The 13,900-nt window shown below is 40.2% G+C and overlaps 1 protein-coding gene across 2 annotated transcripts in view; it reads left to right on the top strand.

The window, feature by feature from the left end:
* Window positions 1-5,751: 5,751 nt before the first annotated feature.
* IST1 (IST1 factor associated with ESCRT-III) overlaps window positions 5,752-13,900 on the top strand; it is a 37,531-nt gene continuing 29,382 nt past the window's right edge. The window contains exon 1 of one of the 2 annotated variants that reach the window (XM_019455382.2): window positions 5,752-5,896. The gene's annotated coding sequence lies outside the window, so the exon portion shown is untranslated. Of the gene's footprint in view, window positions 5,897-5,949; window positions 6,077-13,900 lie in introns of those variants that run through there. The other variant, XM_019455380.2, reaches the window with a different exon arrangement.

The following is a 13,900-nucleotide window of genomic DNA, read 5'->3' as shown; positions in this document are numbered from 1 at the left end:
ACCTAGGAGTGAAATTGCTGGGTCATATGGTAACTCTATGTTTAACTTTTTTGAGGAGCTGCCAAATTGTTTCCCAAAGTGCCTGCATCATTTTATATTTCCTACCAGCAATGTAGGTGGGTTCCAATTTATCCACATCCTAGACTATACTTGTTACTATTTTTCTTTTTCACTATAGCCATTGTAGGGGTATGAAGTAATATCTCATTGTGGTTTTGATTTACCTTTCCCTGATGGCTAAAGATGTTGACCACCTTCTTATACATGCTTATTATTGACCATTTGGAGAAGGTTTTAGCAAGACATGGGCTCAATGACACTTTCCACAGATATTTACTTTCATGTTTTGAACAAAGTTGCAATAATGTCAACTATTCCGAAAGTTTTCCAAACACACTATGCTACTGAGGGCATGGGGAAATAGAAACTCTCATACATTGGTGGCAATGTAAATTGAACTACCTCTTTCAAGGGTGATTTGGCAATATCTATTAACATTAAAAATATACCTACCCTTGATCCAGTTCTGCTTCCGGGAATTTACCTAATAAATACAATCCATGCAGGCCAATATCTAGTCATTGCAGCATTGTTTACAGAGGCAAAATATTGGAAATAATCTAAATTCACATCAATAGAACAGTGTTAAAAAATTATAGTATATGTATATATTGGAATATTATTCAGCCCTTTAAAAGAATGAGAATTATTGAAAACTGCTGATATGGAACAATCTCCAAGATATATATCTTAAAATTTCTCTTTATTTTTATTTATTTTTGAGAGAGAGAGAGAGAGAGAGACAGAGTGTAGGTGGAGAGGGGCACAGAGAGAGAGGGAGACACAGAATTGGAAGCAGGCTCCAGGCTCCGAGCTGTCCGCACAGAGCCCGATGCAGGGCTCTAACTCACAAACCTCAAGATCATGACCTGAGCCGAAGTCAAACGCTTAACTGACTGAGCCACCCAGGTGTGCCTCCAAGATGTATATCTTAATGTATGTTGCAGTACAAGTTATAGGTTACCATAAATAGTATGCTAGTAGTACATGTGTAGAAGAAAGGCATATATATTTATATAGTTTTATGTGCCCATATCACTGGAAGGATTTTGAAAACATTAAACATTATCTGTTTAATACACCGTTCTAAGAGCTTTTTGTAATTAGCACATTTAAAACAATTTTATTAAGGTAGATGGTGGTATTCCCATTTTACAGATGAGGAAACTGAGGCACAGAGAGATTAAGTAACTTGCTCTAAGGCACCAGAATCTGGTAACAACAGTTCTTCTATTTCTAGGGTGAGGGACTAAAAGACTAAGGGGCAAAGGACGGAGATTTAGTGTTTACTGTAAATCTTTTTCAGCTGTGTGTGTGTGTGTGTGTGTGTGTGTGTATTGCTGTTTATGCATTACCGTAAAAAAATTTATTTTAAAAGTTTATTTGCACCATTAGGAAAATGGGCAAAACCTATAATGAGCACACTATTTACAAGCTAGTCAATCTTACTAATGTTCAAAGATATGCAACTTAAAATAATTTATTAGTTTCAAAAAGATTAGAAAGATTGACAATGCCCACAGTTGGGGAGTATGAGGAAATGGGCATGCACATATACTATTACTAGGAGGATAAAATTATAGAACCTTCTGGGAGAACTGTCTGGTAACAGGTTGTACTAGTTTGCTAGGGCTGCTTTAACAAAGTCCCACAAACTGGGTGGCTTAAACAACAGGAATTTATTGTCTCATGATTCTGGAGGCTAGAAGTTCTACATCAAGGTATTAATAGGGTTAGTTCCTTCTGAGAGCTATTAGGAAGAATTGGTTCCAGGCCTCTCCTGAAAGCTTCTGGTGGTTTGTTGGCAATCTTTGGTGTTTCTCAGTTTGTAGATGCTTTGCTTTTGCCTTCATCTTCACTTGGTGTTCTCCCTGCATGTGTGTCTATCTCCAAATTTCACCTTTTTATGGGACACAAGTCATATTGGAGTAGGGCTGTCTCGAAGGACCTCATTTTAATTTGACTACCTCTGTAAAGACCCAGTCTCCAAGTAAGGTCACATTCTGAGATACTGGGGGTTAGTATCTCAACATACGAATTTGGAGGGGGGTGGGGACACAGTTCAGCCCATAACGTGGGCATCAAAAATTTAAATATGCATACCCTTTGACCTAGCATTACCACTTATGGGAATCTGTCTTGAATAAATAGTCTGAGGAAAAATAGTCTGAAAGTATTCATATATATATTTAGAACAATATTCATTATAGTACATTACAGAACATTACTGGAATCAGCCTAAGTATCAATAAGAGATGATTGGCTAAATAATGGTGTACCTGCTTCCATTGTTAAAGATGGATCTATATGTATTGACAGGAAAAGATATGCAGAATGGAGTGTGTGGCTGGCTCAGTTGATAGAGTATGGGACTCTTAAGTTCTAGTTCCATGTTGGGTGTAGAGATTACTTTTTTTTTTTTTTTTAATGTTTATTTACTTATTTTGAGAGGGTGGGAGGGGCAGCGAGAGGGAGGAAGAGAGAGAATCCCAAGCAGGCTTCATGCTCAATGTGGAACCCAATGCAGGACTCAGTCCTATGACCATGAGATCATGACCTGAGCCAAAGTCAAGAGTCAGACACTTAACTGACTGAGCCACCCAGGCGTCCCTGTAGAGATTACTTAAAAATAAAAACTTTAAGTGTCTGACTTTGGCTCAGGTCATGAACTCATGGGTGGTGGGTTCGAGCCCTGTGTTGGGCTCTATGCTGACAGCTCAGAGCCTGGAGCCTGCTTTGGATTCTGTGTCTCCCTTTCTCTCTGTTCCTCCCCCACTTGCACTCTGTCTCTCATTTAAAAAAAATCTTTAAAAAATGATATACAGGATATATTAAGTATAAAAAGCAGGTTTACTGACAGTTTGCATATTATTATTTGTGTTAAATTTAAAATAACAAAATTTTAAATAATGTATTCCAAAAAATTAATAATGGCATGAGGAGTCTTTCATTAAACCCCACACATATACTTTCAAATTAGTAAAAACAAACATATTTTTACTTTCAAAAAAAGAAGGTATTAAATTCAGTCCCCTTTATCCTGCTTTTAAACTAAATGCAGAACAGAATCATAATATATTTATTGCTGGAAACTTGGTTTAATCTGGTAGTTTCTGGGGGGGAAACTACTACTTCCCATGGAGATATATAATAGCCTAGTATAAACACACACACTTTTTGTTTTCTGAACACTTTGAAAGTAAGTTGCAGACAACATGATCCTTCACTTTTACATAGTTCAACATACATCTCCTAAGAATAAGGGGATTCTCCTACACTGTGATTACACTTATGAAACAATGATTATGCTTATGAAAATTAACAATAATTTCATAATGTCTAATATTAAACACACATTTGAATTTCTTAAGTTGTTCCCCCAGTATCTTTCCTTTTTTTAACCAGGATCCAATTGAATTTTATGTATTTTATTTGGTTATTATGTCTCATTAGTCCCTTTTAATCTAGAGCCAGTTTTCTGGTAGAAGATTCCACATTTTCCATTTAAATGATTAGTATATATGCTGTTTATTTAATCCCCTTCATGACATAGACTTAGTTTTAAAAACTTTGTTAGGGGGCGCCTGGGTGGCTCGGTTCCTTAAGCGTCCACTTCTGCTCAGGTCATGATCTCATGGCTCATGGGTTCGAGCCCCACGTTGGGGCTGACAGCTGACAGCTCAGAGCTTGGAGCCTGCTTTGGATTCTGTCTCCGTATCTCTGCCCCTCCCCTGCTCGCACTGTGTGTGTCTCTCTCTCTTGAATGTAAGTAAACATTAAAAAAATTTGTTTTTAATTTGTTATGAACTGTTTTTTTATTGTGGTAAAATATACATAATCTAAAAGTTAGCATTAAAATTAAAAAAAAATGTTTATATTTGAGAGAAAGAGAGAGGAAGAGCACGCAAGGGGGAGGGTAGAGAGAGAGAGAGGGAGACAGAGAATCTGAAGTAGGCTCCAGGCTCTGAGCTGTCAGCACAGAGCCTAATGCAGAGCTCAAACTCATTAACCGACTGAGCCACCCAGGCACTCCTAAAAGTTAGCATTTTAACCATTTTTAATTGTACAGTTCAGTGGCATTAAGTACATTCACATAATCATAGCCATCACCCCCATCCACCTCCAGAACTTTTGTTTTGCCAAACTGAAACTCTGTGCTTATTTAACAATAATTCCCACTTTCCCCTCCCTCTAGCCCCTGGTAGTCATTATTCTGCTTTCTCCCTCTCTGAATTTCTACTTTCTCCCTGTCTGAATTTGACCTCTTTAGGTACCTCATATAGATGGAACTACACGGTGTATGTCCTTTTGTGACTGGCTTATTTCCCATACTAGAATGTCTTCAAGGTTCATCCATGTTGTAGATGATGTGTCAAAATTTCCTTCCTTCTTAGGCTGCATAATATTCCATTGCGTGTATGTACCACATTTTATTTATCCAGTCTTCGCACCATGTAGTTGGGCTGCTTTCACCTTTTGACTTATTGACTATGAACATTTGAAGACATGCTTAAGGGTAGAGATAATTGTACAGTAACTCTCATCCAATTAAACAATTATCAAGATTTTTGTGCCATTTTACCCCTTTGCAAAGTATTCGTTTCTTAAAAAATTTAAAAAAGACATTTTCTTACAAAATCTCAATGCCATTTTCATGCTTATAAAAGAACAACTCTTTGGTTAGTTAGTATCTTGTAATACTTCGTCCATAAAGTAATTTCCCTGATTGTCTCAAAATGTCTTTTATAGTTGGCTTGTTTGAATCATTAAACAAGATCCACACACATTCCATTTGATTGCAGTGTCTCCAAGGCTTTTTAAATTCAAGCAATCTGCCTTCACTTCTATTTTTTTTAGATGCCATTACCTTATTGCACAACGGGCTGAATTATATTTGCATGCATTTACAGAGGAAAAAACCCCACACATTTTAAAAGAACCAAACACTGTATTTTGAGGTTCTGGAACCGGTTTTATTTAGAAATACTGCAAGTGGTTATAAAAACAGTATATCTAAATTCATAAAAACCTCATACTGTTACGCATAGTCCATCCATCCTTGTCATATGACCGCATTATAATTTAGCAAACCACAGTGTTGATCCCGGTAGATGAAGCCTTTACGGCAGGGGGCAGGGTTACCTCCTTCTAGAAGCCAAGAGCCTAAGAAGCCCCTTCCAATAGTAAGCAGAGAATAGTTTTCAAGTGGAAAACAAAGACAACTATATCCAAGTTTCCTCTGAATACAGAGATATGGTAAGTTTCTGGAGAACGTGGTGTTGAGGAAACATACTAGTGAATTATATAATACAGGCTAGAGAGTCTGGTTAAAATAGTAATGAGACTTGGTTTTAAAAGGGGGCAAGACTATTGGAGGGGATCGATGGAGTGATGGTGGGCAACTAAGGGAATAGGGTGAAGGGTCGGATAAAAAGCCTTTAAAGGGTGGAAACCTGCTCAGTCATTGCCGCCGGAGGAAAGAAACGGACACCAGGGAAAGCCCCCAGGGCCACTGGAGTTGAGCGAGGCACCGGAGCAAATCTCTAGGAGTAACACTGGGTGTTTAAAAGGTAGTGCTGGAGCGGATTTTTCGAGGGCATGGAACAATGCGGAAAAAGGAATTGAGCACAAAGCAGGTGAACAAACCACTCCCTCCTGCCTCCCTGCGCCCAGGTCAAGCTATGCGATACCCAGGACGCGCCTCTACCGGAGAACGCTAATGCAGATGGCGTGAAGTCTTTACGCGTCACCACCCATGCCTCCGCCGCGGGAAGTAGTCCCCATTGCACCGGCTCCGGAGGGAGCTCAGTGAGGGAGCTTCCCAGTCCCTCCGAACGTGAGTTCCGGGCGGGGCGGGAACGCAGCCAGTCCCTGGAAAGGGGGGCGTGGCTAGCTTGGCCTCGCAGATTCCTCCGCCCGCGCTTGCTTATGCTGAGGCTGAGGGACCCGCCATTTTGGATGCTGGTCTTTGAGTGCTAAGTCTGTCTCAGCCGTTTTTGCACCTGGATTCAGCCAGGTGAGTGTGGCAGTCTCAGCGTCAAGGGTCTTTGTTTTCCTCCTCCCACTGCGCTCCGTATTTGGAAGTCCCAAATCTGGGGTTCAGACGACCCCCAGGTGGCAGTTGAGAAAGGGAAGGATCCTGGGTTTGGGGGTCAGGCCCGAGGTCAGGCCCGAGAGTCCGCGGTGCGGGAGGCCTAATGGAGGCCGGGGTTGGGGGCGTGGCAGGGCCTCGAGCAGCTCGGGAGACCGCTGGTCTTGGTTACTTGAAGCGGCGAAACTTTCCCGTTGTCATTCCTGCTTCGAGGCGGAAACGCCACGGCCTCGGCTCTGCCTCCCGATGGTGACCGGGCTCGTTCTGCGGTTTCGGTGACACCCCTGTGCCGTTTCCACTGGTTCAGAGAGACTTCGGGAAGGTCGGTGTCTCCGGTGTGCGCGACAGTCTGATCGCCTCCACCTGGCGGGGCGGCCCCCTGAGGTGGTGCCTGTGGGGGGGTGGGGGGCCCTGGACTTGGGCCCCCTTTGGCCAGAGAAAATGGCCTTTTTCTGTTTTGAGCAAGCAGCGGTCTTCGCCCCTTTTCGCAGACCCCTACGTGTGTTATGAGAGACCTTGTGAGAAGCCTGAGGCCCTGTCCTTGTCTCTCTCCTCTTTGTGTTCTCAGCGCTCCTCCTCCGGGGTGCCGGAGTTGAGGATTTGAAAACTCCAGCAGCGTAAACTTCTGCAAGGATAGGGATCCATGGAGGGTCCGTTTACAATTAGACAGTAGGAAAGACAACCACTTTCATTTTCTGTTGCAGTAAAATAAAAAACAAAAGCCGGTCATAAGTAACTTTTTGGGGACTTGTAGTTTTCTCTATTATGCATATATATTTTTAAGTTTTCATTAAAATTTCAGGCAGACAAATGTAGACAGTATAATGAATTCCCTCCTCTTCCAACTTCAGCGATCAATTCAGAGCCAATTTTGTTTTGTTTGTGTCCCTCCTTGTGTATGTTAACAAAATAGTGGTTGAGATATGTGTGTGTGCGCGTAAACATGTAGAAGTTTATTGACTACCTACACTCCAGTTGTCTATGGGAAATTTTCTTTTTTTAAAATGTTTATTTTGAGAGCACGCCAGTGGGGTAGGGGAAGAGAGAGAGGGAGAGAATCCCAAGTAGGCTCCGTGCTGTCTGTGCACAGCCCAAGAAGGGCTCCATCTCAGGAACCTTGAGATCATGACCTGAGCAGAAATCTGTAGGCGGAGGCTAAACTGAGACACCCAGGTGCCCTGGGAAATTTTTTTACAGCTTCCTCAGAATTACATCTTCTGGGATAGGAAGACTTGGTAGTATCCTTTTGTTAGAAGAGAAAAGAGTGTTTTGAAAATTTAGTTTTAGTATTGCATTTCGAAGTCACCTAGTTTGTTTTTTTTTTTAACTTCATTTGTTTTGAGAGAGAGAGAGAGAGAGAGAGCAAGGAAGGGGCAGAGAGAGAATCCCAAGCAGACTCTGTGCTGTCAGTGCAGAGCCCGACTTGGGACTCCGTCTCTGGAACTCTTGAGATCATGACCTGAGCTGAGATCAAGAGTTGGACACTTAACAGACTGAGCCACCCAGGCAGTCCTAAAGTCACCTAGTTTCTTAAATGCTCTCATTTTTAAACTAGTGTTATTGTTTTGTCCAAATTACTTGTTTTTATTCTCTTCCTGTGCCTCTGGGCTTCTAAGTGATCAGGACCCTCCAGAATCCCCAACTCTAGTCTGCTTAAGTTCTCATTCCTTTTTTTTTTTTTTAATTTTTATTAAGTTTATTTATTTATTTTGAGAGAGAGAGCACGAGCAGTGGAGGGACAGAGAGAGGGAGAGACAGAATCCCAAGCAGGCTCTGCACCATCAGCACAGAGCCTGATGCGGGGCTCAAACTCACCAACTGTGAGATCATGACCTGGCCCGAGATCAAGAGTCGGACGGTTAACCAACTGCGCCACCCAGGCACCCCAAGTTCTCATTCCTTTAAAGTTAGAATCAAGTCCCAGCTGTATGCAGTCGATGCTGATTTAAAAAATAAAGCTAGAAATTATAGTCTAATGAAATGATTTCAAATACAGGAAAAGTAGTGTGCACATGAATACTAATTTCAGCATTATATGACAAATGTCAGAAAGGGAAATAATTTAGAAATTATTACTCATTGGAATATTAGGCAGCCATTAAAATAAAGTTACAAACACTGTAACAGATTCTGTGTCACTTGATAAAAAGATTCAGTAGTGTCAGAGTGCATGATTACAGGTTTGTAACAGTATGAGGAAAAACTTGGTAAAATGTATACCCACTGAATTTTTTGTGATTTTTTTTTTTTAAATACTAATTTCATTGAGAAACAAGATAAAAAACACTTTAATAATTCCTACATATTTCAGTATTTATAGCTTCTTCCAGAAAATCTTGATGGTCTCTGAATTCTGTAGCCTATACATTTCTTGTGAGTTACACATGATGCTACAGGTCTTGTGGCCCTTTATTTTATTAATTTTTTAATCTTGATTAATTTGGTCAGTGAAGTTTTTGTTTGTTATGGTCAGTGAGATTAGGTAACAGTTTACTGTGTGAAAATATAGTAAAGTTGGCATTCTCTAAATGAAAGGTTTTAAGGATTGGACTATATTAACTTGGAAATGCCTTCTAGCTTGTTTGTACTTTAATGTGACATCTTCATAGCTGAAATACAGCGGTCATACCTAAATCTGTTCATATCATTTATTTTATAAGGAAGAAATATTCAAGATAAGTAAAATAATACAGTTCAAATATAAAAACTTTTTTTTATATTGCATAATACCATTCTAGCCCACTATTCACTCTACTTCCTCCCTTACCCACTGCACTTTTGGAGCTACATACTCTAAAGCTGGTCCTTTAGAAATTCAGGATCTTTTTTGCTCTTTTTAGCTACTTCAATAGAGCTTTCAGGATTACTACCTTTGGGCAGCTTCATGATTTGGGGCAGCAGGTGTGAACTGCAGCAGTCTCACCTTTATCCTCCAAACAACATGAGGAATGACTCAATCCATGGTTTTACACCTTCCCCTTTTCAGAATGAAGAGATTATCCTTTATTTACTTTGACTCATTTTCATTTTTTTAAGTTCTTGTTACATATTTCTGCTTATTTTTATTTATTTTTTAAGTTACATCCAAGTTAGCATATAGTGCAACAATGATTTCAGGGGGAGATTCCTTAATGCCCCTTACCCATTTAGCCCATCCCCCCTCCCACATCCCCTCCAGTAACCCTCTGTTTGTTCTCCATGTTTAAGAGTCTCTTATGTTTTGTCCCCCTCCCTGTTATATTATTTTTGCTTTCCTTCCCTTATGTTCATCTGTTCTGTGTCTTAAAGTCCTCATATGATATTTGTCTTTCTCTAATTTCACCTGGCATAATACCCTCTAGTTCCATCCAGTTCCATCTAGTTGCAAATGGCAAGATTTTGTTCTTTTTTGAGTGCTGAGTAATACTCCATTGTATATATATATATACCACATCTTCTTTATCCATTCATCTATTGATGGACATTTGGGTGCTTTCCATACTTTGGCTATTGTTGATAGCGCTGCTATAAAAGTTGGGGTGCATGTGCCCCTTCAAAACAGCACACCTATGCTTGGATAAATACCTAGTAGTGCAATTGCTGGGTCGTAGGGTAGTTCTATTTTTAATTTTTTGAGGAACCTCCACACTGTTTTCCAGAGTGGCTGCACCAGTTTGCATTGCCACCCACAGGGCAAAAGAGATCTTCTTCCTCTACATCCTTGCCAACATCTGTTGTTGCCTGAGTTGTTTATGTTAGCCATTCTGACAGGTGTGAGGTGGTATCTCATTGTGGTTTTGATTTGTAAGAGATTTTCCTTTAAAAGGCTTCTGGAACTGAATGATAAAAGAGGGACTAGATGGATTTGTTGTTCCAGAGTTAAGAATTGGGATAAAGTGAGGATTTGGGAAGAACCAATGTGTGACATAGTGGTGTTACACTAATAAAAATATTAGTAGATCAGTACATGCCTTCCCTGGAGATATTGTGGGTTCCGTTCTAGACCACCACAGTGAAGTGAGACAAATCAGTTTTTTTGTTTTCATAGTACATATAATAGTTAATGTTTATATTGTAGTCTTTTAAGTGTACAGTAGCATTATGTCTAAAAAAATATATTTTAATTAAAAATTTTATTGCTGGGGCACCTGGGTGGCTCAGTTGGTTAAGCATCAATTCTTGATTTCAGCTCAGGTCATGATCTCATGGTTGTGAGATTGAGCCCTGCATGCAGCTCCGCACTGGTCGTGGAGCCTGCATAGGATTCTCTCTTTTCTCCCTCTGTTCCTCCCCCACACGTGCAAGTGCATGCCCTCTCTCGCAAAAAAAAAAAAAAAAAAAAAAAGTTAAAAAAATGCTAACTTTCAGCAAGCTGTAACTTCTGGAGGATCCTCCCTACATGTTGATGGCTGCTAACTGATGCAGGTGAAGCTGAAGCTGCGGCAATTTCTTAAAATTTAAAAAAAAAAAAATTTTTTTTTAACGTTTTATTTATTTTTGAGACAGAGAGAGACACAGCATGAACGGGGGAGGGGCAGAGAGAGAGGGAGACACAGAATCGGAAGCAGGCTCCAGGCTCTGAGCCATCAGCCCAGAGCCCAACGCAGGGCTCGAACTTGCGGACCGCGAGATCGTGACCTGAGCTGAAGTCGGACGCTTAACTGACTGAGCCACCCAGGTGCCCCAATTTCTTAAAATTTTAAGACAGTAATGGAGTTGGGTGTTTTATTTTTTTGTTTTTTTGTTTTTGCATCAGTTGACTTCCTTTCATGAACAATTTCTCAGCATATGATACTGTTTGATAATATTTTACCCACCATAGACCGTTTTTTTCAAAATTTGGGTCAGTCCTCTCAAACCCTGTTGCTGCTTTATCAACTAAGTTTATGTAATATCCTAAATTCTTTGTTGTCATGTCAACAATCACAGCGTCTTCACCAGGAGTAGAATTCATCTCAAGAAACCACTAAAGAACGTGGTTTGTTTATGAGGATCACGTCTCGGGGTACCTGGCTGACTCAGTCAGAAGAGCATGTGACTCTTGGTCTTCTGATCTTGAGTTTGAGCCCCACATTGAGTGTAGAAATTGCTTAAGTAAATAAATAAATTAACTTAAAAAAAAAAAGAAACAACTTCTCATCAGTTTTTATCATGAAATTGCAGCAATTCAGCCACATCTTCAGGCTCCCCTTTTAATTTTACTAGTTTTGCTCTTTATACACTTGCAGTTACTTCCTCCACTAAAGTCTCAAACCCGTCAAGTGTTTTCCCGTTTGAGGGTTTCCCTCAAACCCGTCAAGTGTTTAGAATCAGTGTTTTCCAAATTACTGTTAATATGGATATTTTACCCTCTTGACATGAATCACAAATCAAATGTTCTTAGTGGCATCTAGGATGGTGAATACTTCCTAGAAGGTTTTTGATTAACTTTGCCCAAGTCCATGAGGGGAGTCACTCTCTATGGCAGCTCTAACCATGTAAGATGTATTTCTTAAATAATAAGATTTGAGGGTCACCTGGGTGGCTCAGTCATTTGAGCGACCGACTTTGGCTCAGGTTGTGACCTCACTGTGAGTTCATGCCCCTCATTGGGCTCTGTGCTGACAGCTCAGAGCCTGGAGCCCACTTCAGATTCTGTGTCTCCCTCTCTCTGCCCCTCTTCAGCTAGCACTCTGTGTCTCTCTCTCTCAAAAATAAACGTTAAAAAAAAATTTTTTTTTAAATACTAAAGAAAATAGTAATAAGACTTGAAAGTTGAAATTACCCCTTGATCCAGGGGCTGCAGAATGGATGTTGTATTAGCAGGCATTGGAAACATTAATCTCATACATCTCTATCAGAGTTCTTGGGTGACCAGGTTTGTTGTTAATGAACAGTCATGTTTGAAAGGAATCTTTTTGTTCTGAGTAGTAGGTCTCAGTGGTGAGCTTAAAATATTTAATAAGCCATGTTATAAACAGATGTGCTATCATCCAGGCTTTGTTGTTCCATTTACAGAGCACAGGTAGAGTAGATTTAGCATAATTCTTTGTGTTTTTTTCCAAGTTTTATTTAATTTTGAGAGAGAGAGAAAGAGAGAGAGAATCCCAAGCAGGCTCTGCGCTGTCAGCACAGAGCCCAATGTGGGGTTTAAACTCACAAACCACAAGATCATGACCTGAGGCAAAGTCAAGCGGGTAACTGCCTGGGCCACCCAGGCTCCCCTAGATTTGGCATAATTTTTTTTTTAATGTTTTATTTAATCTTAGAGAGAGAGAGAGAGAGAGAAAGAGAAATAAAGACAACCAGCATGAGCGAGGGAGGGACACAGAACCCAAAGCAGACTCCAGGCTCTGAGCTGTCAACACAGCCCAATGTGGGGCTCGAACTCGCAAACCATGAGATCATGACCTGAGCTGAAGTCAGATACTCAACTGACTGACCCACCCAGGCCCCCAGATTTAGTGTAATTCTTAAGGGCCCTAGGATTTTTAGAATGGTAAATGAGCATTGGTTTCAACTTAAAGTCACTGGCTATATTAGCCCCTAACAAGAGTCAGCCTTTCCTTTGAAGCTTTGAATCCAGGCATTGACTTCTCTTCAGCTATAGAGGTCCTAGATGGCATCTCTTTCCAGTGTAAGGCCATTTCATCTATGTTGAAAATCTGTTGTTTTAGTCACCTTCATTGATTATCTTAACTACATCTTCTGGATAACTTTTTGCAGCTTCTACATCAGCACTTGTATGTTAGGGAAATGGCTTCTTTCTTTAAACCTCATGAATCAACCTCTTCGAGGTTCAGGCTTTTTTTCTGCAGCTTCCTCTCCTCTCTCAATTTGTAGAATTGAGGAGAGTTAGGATCTTCCTCTGGATTAGGCTTTGGTTTAGGGAATGTTGTGGCTGGTTTGATCTTTTATCCATCCAGACCACTAAAACGTTCTCCATGTCAGCAGTAAGGCTGTTTTACTTTCTTATTTGTGTCTTCAGTGGGGTAACACTTTTCATTTCCTTTAAGAACTTTTCCCTTGCATTTACCACTTGACTAACTGGTGCAAGAAACCCAGTTTTCGGCCTGTCTCAGCTTTTGACGTGTTTTCCTTATTGAGTTTAATCATTTGTAGTTTTTGATTTACAGTGAGAGGCATATGATTCTTCTTTTCCTTGAACACTTAGAGGCCGTTGTAGGGTTATTGATTGGCCTGATTTTAGTATTGTTTCTTGGGGAATAGGGATGCTTAAGCAAAGGGAGAAAGATGGGGGAATGGCTGGTTGGTGGAACAGTCAGAACACACACACTTACAAAGTTCAGTGTCTTACATTGGAGTGGTGGTGGAGTGATTGGTGGCACCCCAGTTACAGTTGAAATATTAACATCAAATGTCACTGATCACTCGTCACCATAACAAACGTAATAATAATGAAAAAGTTTGAAATATTGTGAGAATTAACAAAATGTGGCACAGACTTGAAGTAAGCAAATGCTTTTGAAATAATGGTGCTGATAGACTTGCTTAATGCAGGGTTACAAACCCTCAAGTTGTAAAAAATGCAGTGTGAGAAGTGCAATAAAAAGAGGTATGCCTGTATATAAACAAGGTAGAATACTGAGAAATAGTTTTGTAATCACTAGTTATAATCCTTTCATAGGGTTTGTATTATAGATGTTTGCATATCTTACAGTTTATTTATTTTTTATTAAAAAAATTTTTTTTAATGTTTATTTATTTTTGACAGAGAGAGAGACAGCATGAACGGGAGGGTCAGAGAGAGAGGGAGACATAGAATCTGAA

Source organism: Panthera pardus, unplaced genomic scaffold, assembly GCF_024362965.1.
Source record: "Panthera pardus isolate Hobbes unplaced genomic scaffold, ASM2436296v1 HiC_scaffold_19, whole genome shotgun sequence".
In the NCBI taxonomy this organism is placed as follows: domain Eukaryota; kingdom Metazoa; phylum Chordata; class Mammalia; order Carnivora; family Felidae; genus Panthera; species Panthera pardus.
Note: the sequence above shows the minus strand (reverse complement) of the source record. Positions and strands in the feature narration are given on the sequence as shown.